Consider the following 18,503-nt stretch of genomic DNA (forward strand, 5'->3'; position numbering starts at 1 on the left):
ACGATTTAGGTCTTTACCAACCCTGTCCTTCTCCGTTTGTCAGCTGGGCTTCATTCACAAAATGTTGCTATGCTGCCAGTATTTCCTCTGCTTTCTATATGGGAAAGAACCTTAAAAAAAAAAGAACCACTAACTTTGTTCTGAAGGTCTCTGTTTGTTTTCTCAGATCCGTCTGCTCTCTCTCTCCACCTACAGCAAAAAGGGATACGAGCAGAAAGCCAGAAATTCAGGAATAGATTGGGTTACACTACTTCCCACAGACAAAAGTGGCCTATATGGGAGGGTCGGCCATGACAGTTGGCAGTTGCTTCAGTTCGGGCGAACTTGATACCGTAATTTAGATTTGCCATAAACACACAAAAATGAGACACAGACCTACAGCGCTCTGAAATATAACCATGGGAAAACTGGGTATTTTCGCCCCGACTGTAACATGAAATCCATACTTTTATGATTAGATGTAACATGTTTATCATTGCTTACACAAACTGATGGAAACTATTTGCTTGGCCTTGTCCGTGCTGCCTGCATGTGCGCAGGGCCGAAGCCTGAGGACAGGTATTCGTTTCTGCGGGAGATGCAACGGCTTGCTGTTGAGATTGTGCCGACTCCTTCTGGTTTCCTTGTTGTCTCAGAGGCCTCGACCTGAAGACGAATGAATTGTTAGAATCTTTGTTTTCGACTGTTCTCCTGTGTGTGTGTGTGTGTGTGTGTGTGTGTGTGTGTGCATTGCTACGTGTAATGGTCCTGCATGTGCTCATTACCGCCTGTGTTGACATGTCCTGATTAGCTCTGGCACTGATGCCGAGCAAGAGGAGGTTTGTGGAAGATTAGCTTAGCGGGATGGTTTCCTGTCAGATTTGCCCAAATCAAGTCTTTCCAGTCTGAGCGCCAGCAGTTAGGATGTTTGATTTTCTGAATGCAACTTTTCGACCAGAGCTGAAGAATAAAGAATTGTTGCTGTCAAGGACCAAGATGGGAAAGCAGTGCAGAAGTGAGCGAAATGCCACCCAGAGCCACTAGCACAGGGATGTCCACACTTTTCCCAGCAGTTCCTGCCTTTTCTTTGATGGAATAGGAAGTTATGTTGTTGTTCTAAAATAGGAAAGAGCTGTTCAGGACCTGGATCCATGTAAAACTGGGTCCAAGTCCAACAGAAGGTGAACACTTGTGTTAGAAAACATCTTGAGAGTCAAATGTCTGAAGCAGAGTGATCAGCTATCTTGCATATTGTTCTGTGTAATAAATGTTTCCATTCACAGAGATAAGAATAGTTTTGGCACTTTTGAAAGACTATAAACACCCAGCGCTTTAAGTCAACCCTCAGTCTGGGCTTTCCCATGGCTCTGATTGACTTTACGTGCAGATGAAGGTCTTGGATATTGTAGGATTTACACCAAAACTGATGCGGGAAAAGAAACTTGCATTTAAAGCTCAGATTATCTTTAGACTCAGAAGAATACGTTGTTTCGTCAGAAGTGCAGAGAAGAAGGAAAAATAAATCCCAGAAAATGGATTCATCTCTCTGTGGATGACAAAAGACACAATGTGATGTGAAGACGGGCATGTGGGTGGTTTGTGTTTGAATCTTGTGGATTAGAGCGAAGCCTGTGAGATGGAGACAAATGAAGGGACAGACTTTCAGAGGAGCAGCAGAGACGTGCACATTTGACATTTAGAAAACGAAGAGCTCTGCTCCTGTCACTGTTTCTTGTTCCCCTTCTCAAACCTCAAGCTAATGATTTGACTGTGTGAATCGTGTCGAAGGAGTCGTAGGAGACGTGAGGAGGAAACGGGATGAGAAATTTCAATTGTGTGACCTTGTGACCGATGCAGTCGTCGAGATACATGACGTCTTTGCTCGATGCAGCAAACTCTGTGCTATAAAGCACCTTTGCAGCTCATGCAGGAGACTCCCACCCACTGTGCTGTGAATAAATCGCTTGATTTTCTTCAGTGCCTGCAGCAAACTACCACAACACACTGCACAACAAGAGCAACTCAGCTAATTCATTTATTTAGTGCTGGCTCAGAAATATATGTTAATACTATGAACAACTGGTGTTTGCAGACTGCAACAATTGCACAGTAACAACAGACAGACAACACACAGTAGTTTCTTCTCTGGTGTGTAGCTTGTAGATTGAACAAGGATCAATCTGTGTGAACGGAGGATTGACTCACACAGTTTGACTATTTCAGACTTATCATCTTCTCAGCCTTTCCACAGCCTTGCGCTCCGGATTTGGGGACGATTGTTTCTGTGCCCCTTGTAGTCGGTCGCCGTAGATTCACATTTTCTTTTGGCTTTTTGAAAATGCACCTAACAGCTATTTGGTTATTGGTTCATTCAAATATTTCTCAGTGGAAGGTTTGTCCATACATGGCGTTTGGGAAATGTGAAAATGCTCCTCAGGGCTGAAGTTTTTTATTTTAAAATGTCTTGTTTTGTCTGACCAGCAGTAACAAATATTCATTTCTCCATTGTATACGAGAGGAAAAAAGGGGAAACCAGACCCTGTTTGTTTTTTCCCTTCATAGCTGTTCATTCATTTTCTGTTATCCAAATACTCAAATAATGCTTTAAACTAATCATTCCTGCACCACAATTTGCACAATATTTGGCTTTTGTGCAACATTTTGGCCCCAGGCTGGTATGTGCTGCCCCTCCTCTGCCGATCTCAGCTCCAGCTTTAACCCCTCACCCCCTCTTTCCCCAGAACGCTCTGCTTTTATCTCTGCGTCGATCTCCCATCCCCGCGGTCCTGCATGAGGTAATTTCCTCTCTGGCTGGCTCGCGGCACTCACACCTCTCAGGGGCAGGAGGAGGAGGAGGGAGCGATGAAGGAGTGTCGGGTGTCAGATCTACATCCAGAAAAAGCTGCGTGTTGGCGCTGACTTTTCTGTCTTTTGCCTTCGTCCTGGCAAATCTCAGTGCAATTAACACTCTGATATAGATGCAGAGGTGAGATGTCAGCAAAGAAATGTGTTCGTGCACACGTTTACTGAAGCGCACATATGCACACGAGGACACACAATAGCCCTGGAAGTCTCATTTTATAAACATGGCCACTGACACGATGCTGACATGATTTCTTCTTTGGCAGGCTGCTCGGACTCGCAGCCACCAGCAGCAGACTTTTAGCCCCAGGAGCTGCTTGAGTCCAGGTCCTGCTCCCCTCTCTGCTTGGCCGCTCTCTGGGAGTATCACGCTGCATCATCAGCCCCAGCTATGGGCTCCGGGTTATCCGTCACAGGCTGCTCTCATTTCCGGGGGTCAGGTATCTCAGACAGCCTGACATGGGTCAGGCAGGAGGGGAAGTTGCGCTGGAACATCTGATCCTGATCCAGGGAGCACGCTCTCACAGTCCAGCTTGGGTTCCATCTCTGTGAAAACTAACGTGTACTATACAATACAGAGCCTGTATCCATAGATAGGCTTGTTTGTTGATTAGCCTCAGGCAGCAGGGACCCAGCCATCCCTCCATCAAATGCAGTATTTCTGACTCTCTGCTCCCACAGAATGCATGACATCAGCCATGCTTCACCCTGAAATAGATTCTTACTTCACTGGTTTTGAACTTGCTTCCTTATGGTTCTAGTTTGGGTAGTACATGTACAAAAATGGCATTGACTTCCCTCTTTTAAAATCTCTCTCTACTTTTAGTTGAAAAATGCCTCCAGATGACATCACTTAAGTTTATGACGTATTGATGCTCACACTATGGGGTTTATAATCATGGTCAACAGGCTTTTCCAGAGCTCCCCGAGATGACATCATCTGAACTCCTAATGCTGAAAAACTCCTCCGGGTGATGTCATCTGGAGGGGTTTTTCAGCTAGAATTGGATAAATATTTTAATAAAGGGAAGTCAGAGGGAGGTTTACACCCTAAACTAAAGCCATAGAAAGCAAGTTAAAATTTGGTGAAGTCGTCCTTTAATTCCCACAACAGGCTCCTCATTTTCCTAAGTTTCCTAAGTCCCTCAGTTTCTGAGGCATGTGTCCCATAACTCTGAAGTCCTTTGTTGTAGGTTTGGGTCTAGTTTGGCAGTAGTGGGTCAGATGTGTTTACCATGATTTAACAAAAGGTTTACAGCTGTTTGTGTTCAGATGAATCTTAATTCTCTGCAGAAAATGTGGCCTGGTTCTAGTTCTTTGAACTGTTCCTAGCTATTTTGAGAAAGGGCAAAGTGGTGGGAGAAATAAATTAGGACGACCACAGAGTAGTTACATGTAAACGTCCTGCATTCAAAATGGCGTATACGTACAAAAGTGTTAGCTCCCAAAGTTTTGATGGTCACATGCTTTCCATCAAATCATTCTGATGGTTAGGGGTTTTATTTTTTTACTGAAAGGTCAGTAGGAGCCAGAGTTGTCAAATAATTAACTAATGACCTAATTAGTAACAGAAAATTTAAAAAGATAACTATAAATAATAATTAATTTTTTTCGATTTTCCACTTCTAAGAAAGGGAACAACATCTTGCTGTGCCAGAGCCAGAAAAATAGGTACACTAAAAAGGAAACACATTCATTTATAGAATCAACTTATTGATTTAAATGTTCTGATACTCGACTGAAATGGGTGAGATGGAAACTTCAGTTGCTTCTGGTTTATTAGGGTGAAACGCTTCAGACTGAATTACAAAGGGAAATAAAGGTAGTTAAACGCGCAGAATATATGAAACTAATGAAGATTTGGGCCACAAGCTGTTTTCTCAGGCCATGTAGCAGCTAAATGGAAGTTTGACACTCTACAGTGCCCGAGTGTCAGGCCTAAGTTATGACAATACATAAAAAGACATTTGGCAGTGTACTGCAAATCACTACGTTGTATTACTGTAAGTTATTGTGCTTTGTACAGTGTGGTGTGTATTTTATTGTATTTTTCATATCTTGAGCATTGCAGTTTTTGGTGCTTTGCCCAGGTCCCAGCAGACTCAGTGGTGCTGCATGAAATAGTGCCCATATGGGAGGTTTAAGGCGAGTTGGGTTATCATTGCAACATGATGGCCCCCTTTCTCAGGTGTGTTTGGGGCCCCCAAACGTTTGCCTCGCTGGCCTCTCCTGATGACACGCTTCTGAAACCATTCTGTGCTTCCTGCCAAAGAGCGGCAAAGAGTAAAAATTGGGTTTACTTGTTATTTATGTTCACTGCTTCCTACCAAACTGCCTGTAATGAGATTCATTCAGAGCTCCGTGTCAGCTCGGATGATTTGCCGACAGGCTTTGGTTTCGTGGAAGTGATCGCTTTTGATTTGGGCTTTGGGAAGAGGAGAATAATGTAAAGCACAGGGCCTCGCTGTGCAGCCTTTATCTGAACGTCTGGAGTCAGTGTGTGTGCTGGTAAAGAGACTCAGATCCTGTTTTGCTTCATGCCTCTTGTCCTCTTGGCATCAGTCGAGCAAAACAACGACGCTCAGACTAAATGGCCGTGGAAATGCAAAGAGGGCGGCAGCTAAACACTCAGCCAGGGTTCTCCCAGCTGTGCGACCTGTCGCCACAAGTTACACACTTGTCTTGACGTCGCGTTGACGTGCAACACATTCAGTGCTCGCTGTGCACGTTACAGGATGTACAGTTTGCATTTGGAAATGATCAGAGAGGCCAGTGTTTGAACTAAATGTGTCCTTTTGTTTTGTCTGATTTAAAGTTGGCAGACGAGCTGGAAAAGCCATTGAGTGCCCCCCCCCCCCCATTGGGAGGTTGGCACTCTGCTAAAGCGACCCTCCACTGCCACCTCCTTCACACCGCACCATCCTTCACTTGCATACAGCTGCTGCCACAACATCTGGGAATGATTTTATCAAAACCAAAGCTGGGAGGAAAGTGAGAGGAAGCAGATGAGACCTGCATTTAGAGAGACATGTCCTCCAGCCTCTGGAGACGGCTCTTCTTACCTTCCGAAGTTCATGTAGATCCCATTAGACTTATTTAAAAGGGAAAACTCCTCATTATTACTCTTTATTTTGTTGCCTGCTGCTTTGTGGGAGACGACTAACACACTGATGATTTTGCAGCTCTTGTGAACGTTGACTGATTGTTTTATCAGACACACTGATGGAGCTTGGAACATAAGGTTACCACAGCCTCCAGCATCATCACAAATAAGTAAGAAAAAGACAAATATCAAGCTAACACCATACACAAAGGTGGGTTGAGATTTGTATTTATTACATATAACTTCTGACATTTTGGGTAATTCATTTATGGGATGTTTTCTCTAGCTCGAAAATAGTTTCTTCCTTATTTGACCTCCTGTCCACTGGGTGCTGTTTTCTAGTCCAGACTGATATTGGCCTGTAGTTTATTACATCGCGTTGCATGTTGGACGGGTCCAGTGTGCCTCCACCTCCTTTGCAGACAAACAGCCTTTTAAAATTCCTGCTTGATACATTTTCCCAGTGAATAAATGTCCATCGATGGAGCTGTGTTTTCACTGTTTTCGTACATCAGTATGAACCTTGTGGTGTGACAAGCGATTATTCACTGGAAAAAACACAATGAACAGAGTTGTTTTACATGCTTGTTAAATGCAGAAGCGTGTGGCCTTCTCCCCCTTGTTAAACTATTTTAAAAGTACAACAAAAATGGGCGATGTTCTAATTTTATGATGAACATTTGCAGTGATCCTTGATTATATGGATTGTGAAGTCTGCTTTCGCCTGCGGCTCATTGATGCTCTATCACACAGTAAATGCTGTTTGTGTAGCTGCAGCTGCATTAACACGTGATGTTAACACGCGCAACTGCAGTCAGCTCTCAGTCCACAGAAGGGTTTGGAAAAACATGGGTCCCCTTCCACCTCCTCCACACACAGAAACCCCAGACGGACAGACACAAACAAGGTCCCCATCATTTGTTGTGATTCAGCTGTTTGTGATCGTTTTAGTTTATTTTTAGTCACTTTCTTAACTGTTTTCGTCTCTTCTGTGGTTTTGTTTCACGTTGTCGTCGTTTATTGTCTCTTCGGGATGGTTTGCATCTCTTTGTGGTCAGTTCAAATCCATTTTCGCTAGTCATGTCCCTTTGTTGTCCCCTTGTGTTCATTGTGTGTCTGCATGTGCTCATTGTATCTCTTTTGGTCATTTTCTGACTTTGCGCTTTTCTTTTTTGGTTTTCCTCCAGATAATGTTTCATGTCTCTGTGCGGTTTTTCTTCTTTCAAACTCAGGTCATAATGAGTGACACGAGTATTTCAGGGGGACCCAGTGACCCCTCTGACCCCTCAGACCCCTGGGCCTGTGCCTGACGTTGTGCTAAAATTTAGCTAAACATACTGTAACAACTTACACATGTGAGTTTATGCACATTATCAAGTTTCTCACACGTCATGGGTTTTCTGTTGTTACCCATCCTGTGACCAAAAGCAGCTGATGAAATTTAAGTTAACGAATTTGGACAAAGCCTCGTTTTTATTTACACGTGCGCAGCCTTGATATTGGTCTCCATTGCAAAGAAAAAAACGTATTTCTTATTTCAATGTGTCTTTTCAGGACATTATTAGTCTCGCTTCTTCTGGTCGGAGTTTTAATTAGCTCCTGGGGATATTTGTAGCGACGGTTTATAAATGATAATTTCTAACCACCGTGTCTACCTTGGACCCTGGCAGCACAATAAACACAATCAGACATTCCCCCTGCAGATTTTCATTAGGGTCTTGGCAGTGCCAGAGAGCGGGGCTGGAAAATGTCGAGTTAGCTGGCATCAAGGAGCTCCTGTTACCGGTAAAGAGGGAAAACTCCCAGCGCTCCGCCAATCCTAAGCTCACACACACACAGAGTCACACACTCACATGCTAATTTCCAATTACAGTCTCATTCAGAGGCGGTTTTCACCATTTCTGAAGATGAAGCAGAAAACGGGTTCGTTAGCCGTCCTGACTGCCTCCTGCTGTGCTGCCATGGCAACACAACAGTATCCGAATGTGCATGTGGACAAATGTGAAAAGGAGCAGTGGAAAATATCTGTTGTGATCTTCTTTTGGATATTTCAGGTTTTAATAGTTTGTGATTTTAATAACGGGGGTTGGAGTTATATACCCAATAATAATACGCAGTGGGGTGGAAGACAGAGCCTGGAAAAATGTTCTCAAGCTCCTTTTCTTTTCTGTCCTTTTTCTCGAATTAGATTATTCTGTGATGCTGGAAAAGTCCTGCAGAATTAGGATGATTTCATTTCACGGGCACGTTGTGTTGTAATAAATTCACTTGTGGTTGTGCGTGACCTCTGGATGAGCCGCTGCTTCTCCAGCTCTCAGCGATTCCACATTAGTTTTCAGTTTAAGTGCTGCACTTGTGACTTACTCCCTGGAACATTTTGGCCAACTATCACTTGTGTGTGTCCACTTCAATCACCGATCGCTGCTCAAAACCTGTTTCCCGAAGCAGATGGCTACACACACGTTGTAGTTCGTCTTTGGGAGAATTGCTGTGGTTGTTCTAAAGTACTAGTTTTGTCGTTCATTGTTCTTTCTCCCTTTGTGACTTTTGACAAATAGCTAGTCAGCTAGTGCGGCTTCCTTATGTGTTCTAACAAGAGTCTGTGTTGGAAATGGACCTGTGCTTATGTGGTAGGTGGCCAGAAGTATGTGGACACCTGTATTTTGCAAATATACAGAACTGTGCACAGGTCCAATGAACGCAAGAGGTCAAGGGGTCCATGAGCCACAGAGAGATGCACAACAACCGCAAAAAGATACGAAATGAATCAAAAATTATAAACGGGGACCATATGAAATCCAAAAGAGAGATGCAAAATGACCAAACGCAGACACAAGGTGACCAAAAAGCAGGCGTCTCACAGCTAAAAATATGAAATGACACACGTGAGCTCAGTTTATCCAAAACTGTTGGTTTGCTCACAGCCGAGGTTTCAGTTCATCCCAGAGGAGGAAGTCAGCATTATTCGACACACTGCACGTTTGGAGTGTACGTCAGGTTCCAGGCTAACAAGGAGCTGCTTCCAGACATTTATACCCAATGTCTGAGTTTGTGTCATGTCAGGTCTGCAAGGGAACCAGGGGTGCAACACACCAGTGCTCCACTCCATGTGCTGTGAGTAGAAACTAATGAGGTCAAGTAGTCCTGTTAATGTAAAAGTGAAACATTATGAAACTGCTACAGCCAGTTCATCAGCTGAGTGAATGAAACCAGTTTGCAGCCCTGAGGTGGTTTATTTAAGCTGGAATCTCCGAGTTTGTGTTGTGTCTCTGTTTTATGTGAGTAAAAAAAATACAAGAGAAATGAAGGAGAGTTCCCCTGTGTTGAGAGTATGTTTTCAACTATTTGTGACATTTTAGTCCTAACAACTAGTCACTGAATGCTAACATCAAACTTCTGATTTATTGATAATGAAAATCAACATAAATTACAGTTCACATCAACGTCCCTTCTTTTCCCTGAAAGCTGTACATTGATTTTCAGACACTGTATTGTACTATCAATTCATTCTGCACATCCAGAGAAAAGCAACAAATTCAAAGAAATGAAAAGATAAACATTTAAAGAAAGATAAAAGATTTTTCTATAATTCATCTGTCTAAATACCTCAGTGTAGCTATGGTTACTACATTTAAACCCCTGTGTTTCATGGTTCCATGTCTTATAAAGGCGTAACATTGCTGGCAAAAATGAGGATGAAAGTCCAGGAAAAACCATAAGAGCTGTTGTTGGTTTAATGACAGACACTATGTGAAGCGAGAGCTTTGCAGTTCATGTCGGCGTTGCCCCGAAGGAAACACAGAACGATGTGACGTGCGACAGGGGAAACACACAAATCACAGAGTGAGTTTAATCCAGATACGATTATGAGAGAAGTCCTGTACGTGTGTGTTTGTCTCTCTGCCTCATGTGCACGATGGGAGCCCAACATGTGTTGCTGCATCGAGCCGCAGTCTGCAGTCAGTCTCACACTGTGGGCCAGCACGTTGGACGGCCTGCATGTGTGATCAGCATCTCCCAGCCCAGCATTCCTCAGTGACAGCCGCAGGGCAACGGCTTCCCTAAATAGCCTGTGGACGAGCTCAGGTGGAGTATTAGTGCCTCCCTGTGGACAGAGACCAGTATGAACCTACAAGTGGTTTCCAAACTGGAATCGTGGCTTTTTCCTGTTGGGGGCAAGTTTTGTTAGATCGGTTTCAGCGGAACAAACAGGCCTGGAAGAAGCTGCACGGCTGCCTTCTTTTCTCGGTGGATTTAGTATTGACTTTTCCTGCTAAGTCTGCAGGTGGTGACGTGTGGACACGTCAGGGTTAAAACACAGACACAGAACTAGCTGCAAACTAAAAGGTTTCATCGAATGACTCTCACCTAAATGCTGTACGATCCTACTTACTGTAGATTCCTTTAAAACATGTCGTTTTCAATCCCACGTCTGTCTGCGATGTCTGACCCAGACATGTAGATGGTCTCCACCTGCCAAGAGGACCAAATCTTTACAGAGACATTAAGCAAATGAGACATGTCTGAACTAGTTCTTGCGAGCTGTGAATTATGTCTTTTCTCAACTTTATGACATTTTCCAAACAAAGAAGCAAGTCAAGGAGAGACAGTTAATGGGACGGGGTTATTTACATTGTCCCGTCCTGCAGCTGTGTTCCTTCTACATTCACTCTATTTGGGATGTTTTCAGCAGCTCTCAGTCAGGGAAGCAAAGCTGCTCACCAGACCTTCATCTCTTATTATTATGAGATCTTATTATTAGACTTCTAACAGGGCTTTCTTCATGTTCCATCGTGTCCTCATTTTTTGCTCCTCTGTCGTTTGGCTGCTTAAAGATAATCGTCGTACAACCTGAACAAGAAGACGGGTGCTCACTGGCTTCCTGAATGACAAATAACAGTTGTCCATCCTTTGCACAGATAATCTGCCTGCTTGCAACTGCTTCAAAAGCCTCTAGGAAACCACCTTAAATGTACAGAATAATAACTTTTTATCTATTTATGATATTCAGCTTCAGATTTGCCCCGTTCCTGTGGTGGAAAGTAACAAAGCACAAATACTTTGTTAGTGTACTTAAGTACATCTGTTCTTTACTTAAGTAGATTTAATTATGGCCACTTTGACTTTTACTCTACTACATCCCTCCACTTTTTACTCCCCTACGTTTCCAATCAAAGCTGCGTTACAATCACACATTTCATAATAAACTGCTTTTTCCATTTTCTTCTACCTTAAAAGACTTTATTTGACATATTAGCAGTACAAAGTGAGCTGGTGTGCAGTCATTTCATTGGCTACCTTAAAAAACCACTGAGTGCTTTAGAAATAAAACCAATAAAACCATCAGATCTTTAACCCGTCATTAATTACTTAATGTCCCCCCCAAACTTGAAGCGGCACTGTTCTTCAGAAAAAGATAGTGAAGTTATTTTACTTTTAATACTTTATGAAAAAATATAAATCATGTACTTGCCCACTCTTACTTAAGTGTAAATCACTGGGTACTTTAAAGTAAATTATTGTTTGTGTATTTGCACTTTTACTTAAGTACAGTACTTTATCCACCACAGGTCAGTGCTCCTCGTGCTGAAAGCCTGGCCCAGCAGGTACCCACCACCCTGCCACTCTGGCAGGGCCCCTTCTGGCTCCGCCCCTGCATGTGTCACCTCTTTGTTGAAGGTTTGGTAAAGTTTAATAAGCTCAGGGGAAATGGTAGATGTGGTTAAAAGAAACCAATCGTAAACTGTCTGCAGGAGGTGCAATTAAAATGACAACATGTGAGAAATGTCTCGTCTGTTCTGAGGTCAGCCAACCTGGTCACATACAATACTGTACTTGTGCTTGTTATCAACACACACACACACACACACACACACACACACTCTCCTGTCTCAGATTCTTGGCATGACTTCCTCGGGGTAAAAAAGGAAACATCCCGTAGCCCCCTCCCAGCTCCCATAATCCCCTCCTGCATGCCTGTGTGCCATCCCTGAGCCTCCTGGAACAAATCCACAGTGAGACGAGCTCACGTCCACGTTATGTTTTGACCACTGCTCTGTTCATGTTCCTGCCTGTTGATGTGTGACAGCAGGAGCGAGCAGACATTCATTGTTTCTATCATCAGGGTAGTTTGACTCTGCTCGTCTTCAGCCCTGTCTTTTCACATAGTATGCCGTACTAAATGGGGGGCCGCAATGCCCCCTACAAAAGAACTACCTGCCACCATGTCTAACTCTAGTTTCCGCGGTTACCGCACTATCTCGCAGCACCTGAACGACCTGAAGAAGGAGAACTTCAGCCTGAAGCTCCGGATCTATTTCCTGGAAGAGAAGATCCAGCAGAAGTTCGAGGAGAGCAGCGATGACGTGCACAAGAGAGTGAGTGACAAATTCATCCACACGTTTACATAATGATTTGATTTGTGACATTTTGGTCTTATGAATATGAGAAGTCCATGAAAACACAGAAGGAAAATGGCAACAAATCAGTGTCTTTGTTACAACAAAGCTTTCACGTCCCAATAATTTAATTTATAACAGTTCTGTTGGCTTCGTGTACATTTTGCACCAGAAAAGCCAAAGATGAAGGTGAGCTAGATTAACAAGAACCAGTCTGATTTGATGAGTGATGGTTGTGATGATGAACAGATGAACAGAGGATGGAGGATCACATAGATTCTGCAGCTTCTATTTGCTTGGTGAGATAAATGTTGTCAGTCCTGAAATCCACAGTTACTATGTGGAGTAAAATGTTGCAGGATGCACCTAAGTGTCTGTTTAGTAAGTCTTCTCATTTGCAAACATGAGCAAACTGAGTCAAAAATGTGGTTGTTATGTTTGTTTAATCAAAGGGAAACTATGACTAACTATGAAATTATGAAAGCTGCTCCGTTTTCTATTCTGTGTTTACAGCGTGTTATCATGTCAATGAGCTCCAGGTTAAAAAAACAGAGAATTTATTGAAATGTGTTTTGAAGAAATCAGATTTAAAAAATGTTTTAAAACATGTTCAGCACTTTAATTTAATCATGTTTGAGCTGCAACATGATTGACAGTGAATTTTTATTTCCCCGGGTTCTTTGATTTTTTTTCCCCCAATCTCAGAAAAACCTCTCAGCCATGTTTGAAACAAAGCTCACCTCAGTTTTTATACAGAAAATGAACCCGAGTGGCAACAAATTCATCCGGTTCTTCACAAAGATTTCACAGTGAGCACTGGGTTAAAAAGACTGAGATTGAAATGCACTGTGCTGCAGATGAAGGGCACAAACAGGCAGTCGATTGGCTCCTGTTTTAACTGCCTCTGCAAAAAATGTCTGACCTGTTTTCCATCAGCCACTTTAGACCCAATGACCCACATTGTGTTGGCCTGAGAGCCTGAGAGCCTTCAGGCCTGCTGTCTGCATGCATGTGTGCACACATTCTACTTCATGTGGAAATTTGCATGTGCGCCAGTGCTTCTTCAGTATAAGGAACAAAGGTTGTGTGCACCTGCGTTGTGTGTCAGTGTGTCGGTAATCTGACCTGTGGGACATGGACATGAAGTTCACTGCAGGAGCACTGAAAACTAAACCAGCACTGCAGGCGGATAACCTGCACGTGAGTGCACTCGCAGCCAGTTCAGGCCAGTTTGTTGCTGCTCTCGAGGCCAAAAGTTAAAAGTGGAGGTGTTGCTGGGTAAATAGCGGAGGGCAGGCAGCAGCAGGTGCTCATATCCTCAGCAGCTATCAATAGACCTGCTGAGCTCCCAGAGGATGCAGGTCAGCACGTGAGATGCTGGAAGCTCTTTTTGTGGAGTGTCTCTGCAGCGCTGTGCACAAGTACATTAAAGAAAAATATTTGTTGTGATTAAAGATGATGTGTTGATTTAGTTTTTCCTCCAGTGAGTCCATGCACGGCACAATTATGCTAATATCAGGGGGCCTTTAATCCACAATCCAAAATAGACATGTTATTCAAAGTGTGACAGCATGAGTGAACATCTAGCTGATGTGGACCAATGCAACAATCCGTATTTTCAAAGTATTTGTGCACCTTGTTTCAGGGTGACATCTGATTTGTTTTGACCTGATTGTTACAGAACGACACATTATTACTGTGAGCAATGATGTGATCCAGTTTGTTACCAAACCCAGATTTCGTACTAGAGGTACTTTCCAAAGCATATCTTAATGTGCAGAGGTGCTGTTGATGTGAAGTGAGACTCACAGCACAACTTTGACAGTGGTGCAGAGTGTTTGTGAGTGTTTGACAGAGCAACTGGAGCTCTCATGCTGTAGTTGGCTTGATTGCTAAAAGTTGCATATTAACAATAAAATGTGTAAGAGATTCCTACGTCTGTCGTGAAGAATCAGAGCAGCGGGAAACGGCAGATATCAGGGCAACCAGTTAGCCTCCAACAGTGCTCCGATCAAACAGGACTTATCGCTAAGTCAGAACAAAGGCAGGGGAACAAAAGAGCCGTGTGCTGTATTCTCCAGAAAGTAAAGTAAAGAAAGAAACACTGATAAGAGACATTGAAACGTACTGTAAGAAACGTACTGTAAAGGTCCAGCAGGGGAAAAAATAATCTGTTATCACATTAATGAAGTGGATAAAGTTATGCAATCAAACACTGAGACATAATGTAAGAGTGCACGTACCCAAACTAACTTTCTGTTGTATTTTATAAATCATTCTTAAGGTTTTTGTGTCATTTTAAGGATTCTTAGTCTGAAAGCTCCAAAATGTGTCTGATGGCAAAACCCCCTGAACCAACTCCTCTAGTTCAGGTTCTACTCTGCTTCTTCTTTTCCAGAACATCGAGCTGAAGGTGGAAGTGGAAAGTCTGAAAAAGGAACTGGAGGAAAAACAGCAGCTTTTGGACAAAGCGCTGTGAGTATTTGACTTCCTGCTTCGCATTTCTCCACGTAATCGGTGAACAAAATGACATCCCTCAAACCTTTAACTGTCTCCAACAAATCCCCCACCTGTAGTTTATTACATCTCTAGAATCTGGAAAAAATATTCACCTGTGGTTTCAAATATTCCACTGCTTGTGCTGCACAGATTTGTTGAAATGCCTTCAGGGAAACCTGCTTGGGAACTGCAAAAACACTCTTTTCATCACTAGTTTGTTGCATCAGTACATCAGAACCCCCGTGGCCCCGGGGACTCGACAGCCTCTCATCACACGCGAAACCTGCTGGACTGTAGACTCACCTAGCTATCACAACATGGACTAAGCTCTGAGGAATGCCCTGTATGAACGCGGCACTGAAATGCTTTTGAAGAGGATGAAGTGCTTCTGTGTTCTGGGATTAAGATGGGATGAGGAACCACTGCGGGTTTGTTTTGAAGGGGGAGGGTGGGGGGGGCGAGAGCAGGCAGACGAAAGGGCAGAGGCGCCTCGTGGTGTGTCGTGTTGCTGAGTCGGGAACTATTTGAGCTCCGGCACCTGTCTGTGGGGCAGCTGTCTGTCTCTCTGAGTATCACTTTCCTCAGCTCCTCTGAAAACACATTCACCAAACACAACAATAGTAGGAAAAGACATTGGAAAGTCTTTAGGCTCCTTCGAGCTGAAGAGAACTACACAGTCTACGGCGTGGCTACGTTTAGGCCCTGCAATGTCGGCACGGTCAGAAAAGAGCAACACGGGCAAAATCAGGAAGCGAGAAAACAGAGGCTAAAACCCCCACGAAGACGAGCCAGGAGACATGTAGGACGTAAATAGGACAGTCTGTGAAGAAGCAGGCTACAGTGGGCTGAAGTGGCTCCGGGGCAACTGAAAATACATTTACAAATCTACATCTAAACGTATACAACTGTTCTGGGGGACACAAATCGTGCGAGACTCAAGATTTGTAAATGTATTTTTAGTTTCCCCGGAGCCATTTCCCTGTCTTCATGCTGCACCTGTGTCATCACACTGATTTGTAGCGCCGTGAGCTCTCGGCCACCGTACAAAGCAGCTGAATTGTTTTTAAGTCAAAGTCCACCACTGAAACAGAATTCACAGTGGCTCATAGAAGTCTAAACTAGCCTCTTTCCACCCCAGATCCTTTTAAATCCGACAGTGCACGCTGCCGGGCTGGTTGGGCTAATAGACAACTGTTTGTTAGCTGCAGTTATGTGGACTGTTGTGTGTCTGAAAAATCAATGAATGAAGGTCAGAATGTTCAAAAATACGTGTGGACGTGTTCATTAGCAACTCGCAATCGCACTTGTCTCCATCTGTTGCTGCCATTGCGTTTTTTTCTATAAACACAAACTCTGGAAGCGATGCCTGTTTTCTGAAAGACGTCCGAGGCTTCAATCAGTTCTGCAGCTGACATCATAATTTTCCATCAGGCTAAAGTCCACTTGACACTTACGTAAGTGCAAAAAATTGCCAATAAGCAACACGTGTAAAAATCGTCTCCGTTAGCGTTATGTGACCGATCGTTTTGCCAATAGATGGATGTAGGAAAACCCCATCAGCTGCAGTGCTCAGCGTTATAATGCAGCACACGCAGTAATTAGTCCAATCAGTCAATTAAACACTTTGTCAAAATAATGAAAAGGGCTCAAACATGCAGCTCTTGAGGAGGGTAAATGTGCGTCTCTCTGTGCCTGTGCCCTGCTTCATAAATAAACTCCCTGCCTACATTTTAGCATTGGAGCTATTAACAGAGCCTGGCTGATAGATGAGAGGAGGGAAAGCTGAGTGTGACCTTCTGGCTGGTGGAGCAGTGACAGACTGTTTGCCCTGTGACAGATTCACATGTGGAGTCCGTGATAAATCCACAGCCAGTTCAAGTCAGTACATTTCATAAGGATTTAATTTGAAGCTTATTTAGACTCCTACGCCTTTGTAATCCCCTACACATCCTCTTTATATCCCAAATAATAAAGACAATAAATACAAATATACAGCAGATAAGCACACAAACAACAACAAGAAGACATCTTCTCCCTGAACCGTACATTTGTTGTTCCTAGATACAAATTCATCTTCTCCTACATTCCTGTACTTATTCAACACATTACGTTTTAACACCTCCTTATAAATCCAGGGAGACTTTCACATGTTTTTAATTCATAACTTCACCCTCTGACTGAATCACATCTGCTTTTCAAATTTGTTCTGGCTCTGATTTTCTTAAACATAAAAACTCCTTTGCCATTACAACAACTCCCTCTCTCTTTGTTTATTCTTTGGTAGCAACTCTTTACTTGCTTTATAAAATATCTGAGCCGTTTTAAAGTCGAGTAGATCATCACATTTCATTACCTGTGATTTGAGAAACAGATGGTTTGAGGATTCTTAATAAGAGCATCGGTTTGATAACCTTACTATGACCCTACTCCGTACTCAGTATGCGTAGTACTCTGTAAAGTAATATACAAAGTAAAGCCTATGCAGAATTGTAGAAACCTAACAAATCTGCCCTGAGGCCACAGTGAGAGAGAAAAAAGTTTCCACAGCTATGAAGAAACCTCCAACCGTCTTCTAACGTTATCACACCAGCCAGTGATTATTGTCTCTAGTTATCATATCATACTACTTACGGGGACAGTAGGTCACTACTCTACATGCCATCACATTCAGTGGGTTGGCTTAAAATAAAGTCACAACACAAACTGCACTGGGAACTAAACTCGTGTCTCCTGTTTGGAAGGCCAACAGACTTTGTACTCATTTAAACTGTGTCTTCTGATTATCCCACCTACTGTATGTATGATAACCTACCTACTGACCTGCTGCCATGTGGCAATGTGGCAGGTCACCTACTGAACCTTAAGTATGGTGATAAGGACTGATGATCCGCATTCAGTGCTGTGAGTCTGTCTTCTGAGCTGGTTCCACAGGAAAGGGGCTTAAAATCTAAAGACTATGGACATAATTTGGTAGATGTCTTACTGAGTTTTTTTATGGATGCTAGGAAGACATCAGTCCCTTTACTTTAAATAACAATTGTCCGACCGTGCAATGCTTCAACATCAGACATTTGACTTGAGGCCCCCTGTGTAAAACACTTGTCCAAACCCTGCAATTCCATAGGTCAACAGCAGAGAGCCTGTCCAATCAGAATGAAGCAGAGCTGCAGCGTCGCCTCACTGAGCGGCAGGACGAGATCAGCCACATGCAAGACATCCTGGTAACCAAGGTTCAGCTGCTACAAGAGGTACGATCACCCTCTGCTTCACTCACACAGAAATGTGTCTGATAAGGGACAAAGTTTGTATCAGTGTGGAAATGATTGTCTGTCTGTGAGCAGGAGGCAGAGCTGGCGCGAGACGAGGCCCGACGCATGGCCTCGCTGGCAGACTCTGAGGCCCAGCGCTGCCTGGCTCTTGAGAGACAGCTGGTGGAGAGCATGGAGGGAGGTGGAGGCTCAGGTGGAGTGTTCACGCAGCAGGCCGTAGCAGAGAAAGACAGGTAGGTTAGCAGTTGACTTGTGGAGATTCTTCGAGGAGGATTTGCTGCTTGTTTCATGTCCCTGTCAGCTCGGGTTTGGACTTAGGCTTTGGGAAGCTGCGTCCTCACTTTCGAGCTCTGACACTGCTGCCGACACTGGCCGACCCGCACACTGTACCTG

General features: G+C 43.6%; 1 long non-coding RNA gene across 1 annotated transcript in view; it reads left to right on the plus strand.

Moving 5' to 3' along the window:
* LOC137131365 (uncharacterized) overlaps positions 1–14,760 on the plus strand; it is a 42,407-nt gene extending 27,647 nt beyond the window's left edge. The window contains exons 2-3 of the long non-coding RNA XR_010914988.1: positions 12,211–12,321; positions 14,741–14,760. This is a non-coding gene — a long non-coding RNA (uncharacterized lncRNA). The remainder of the gene's footprint in view (positions 1–12,210; positions 12,322–14,740) is intronic.
* Positions 14,761–18,503: the final 3,743 nt, after the last annotated feature.

This window comes from Channa argus, chromosome 8, assembly GCF_033026475.1.
Source record: "Channa argus isolate prfri chromosome 8, Channa argus male v1.0, whole genome shotgun sequence".
NCBI classification, from domain to species: domain Eukaryota; kingdom Metazoa; phylum Chordata; class Actinopteri; order Anabantiformes; family Channidae; genus Channa; species Channa argus.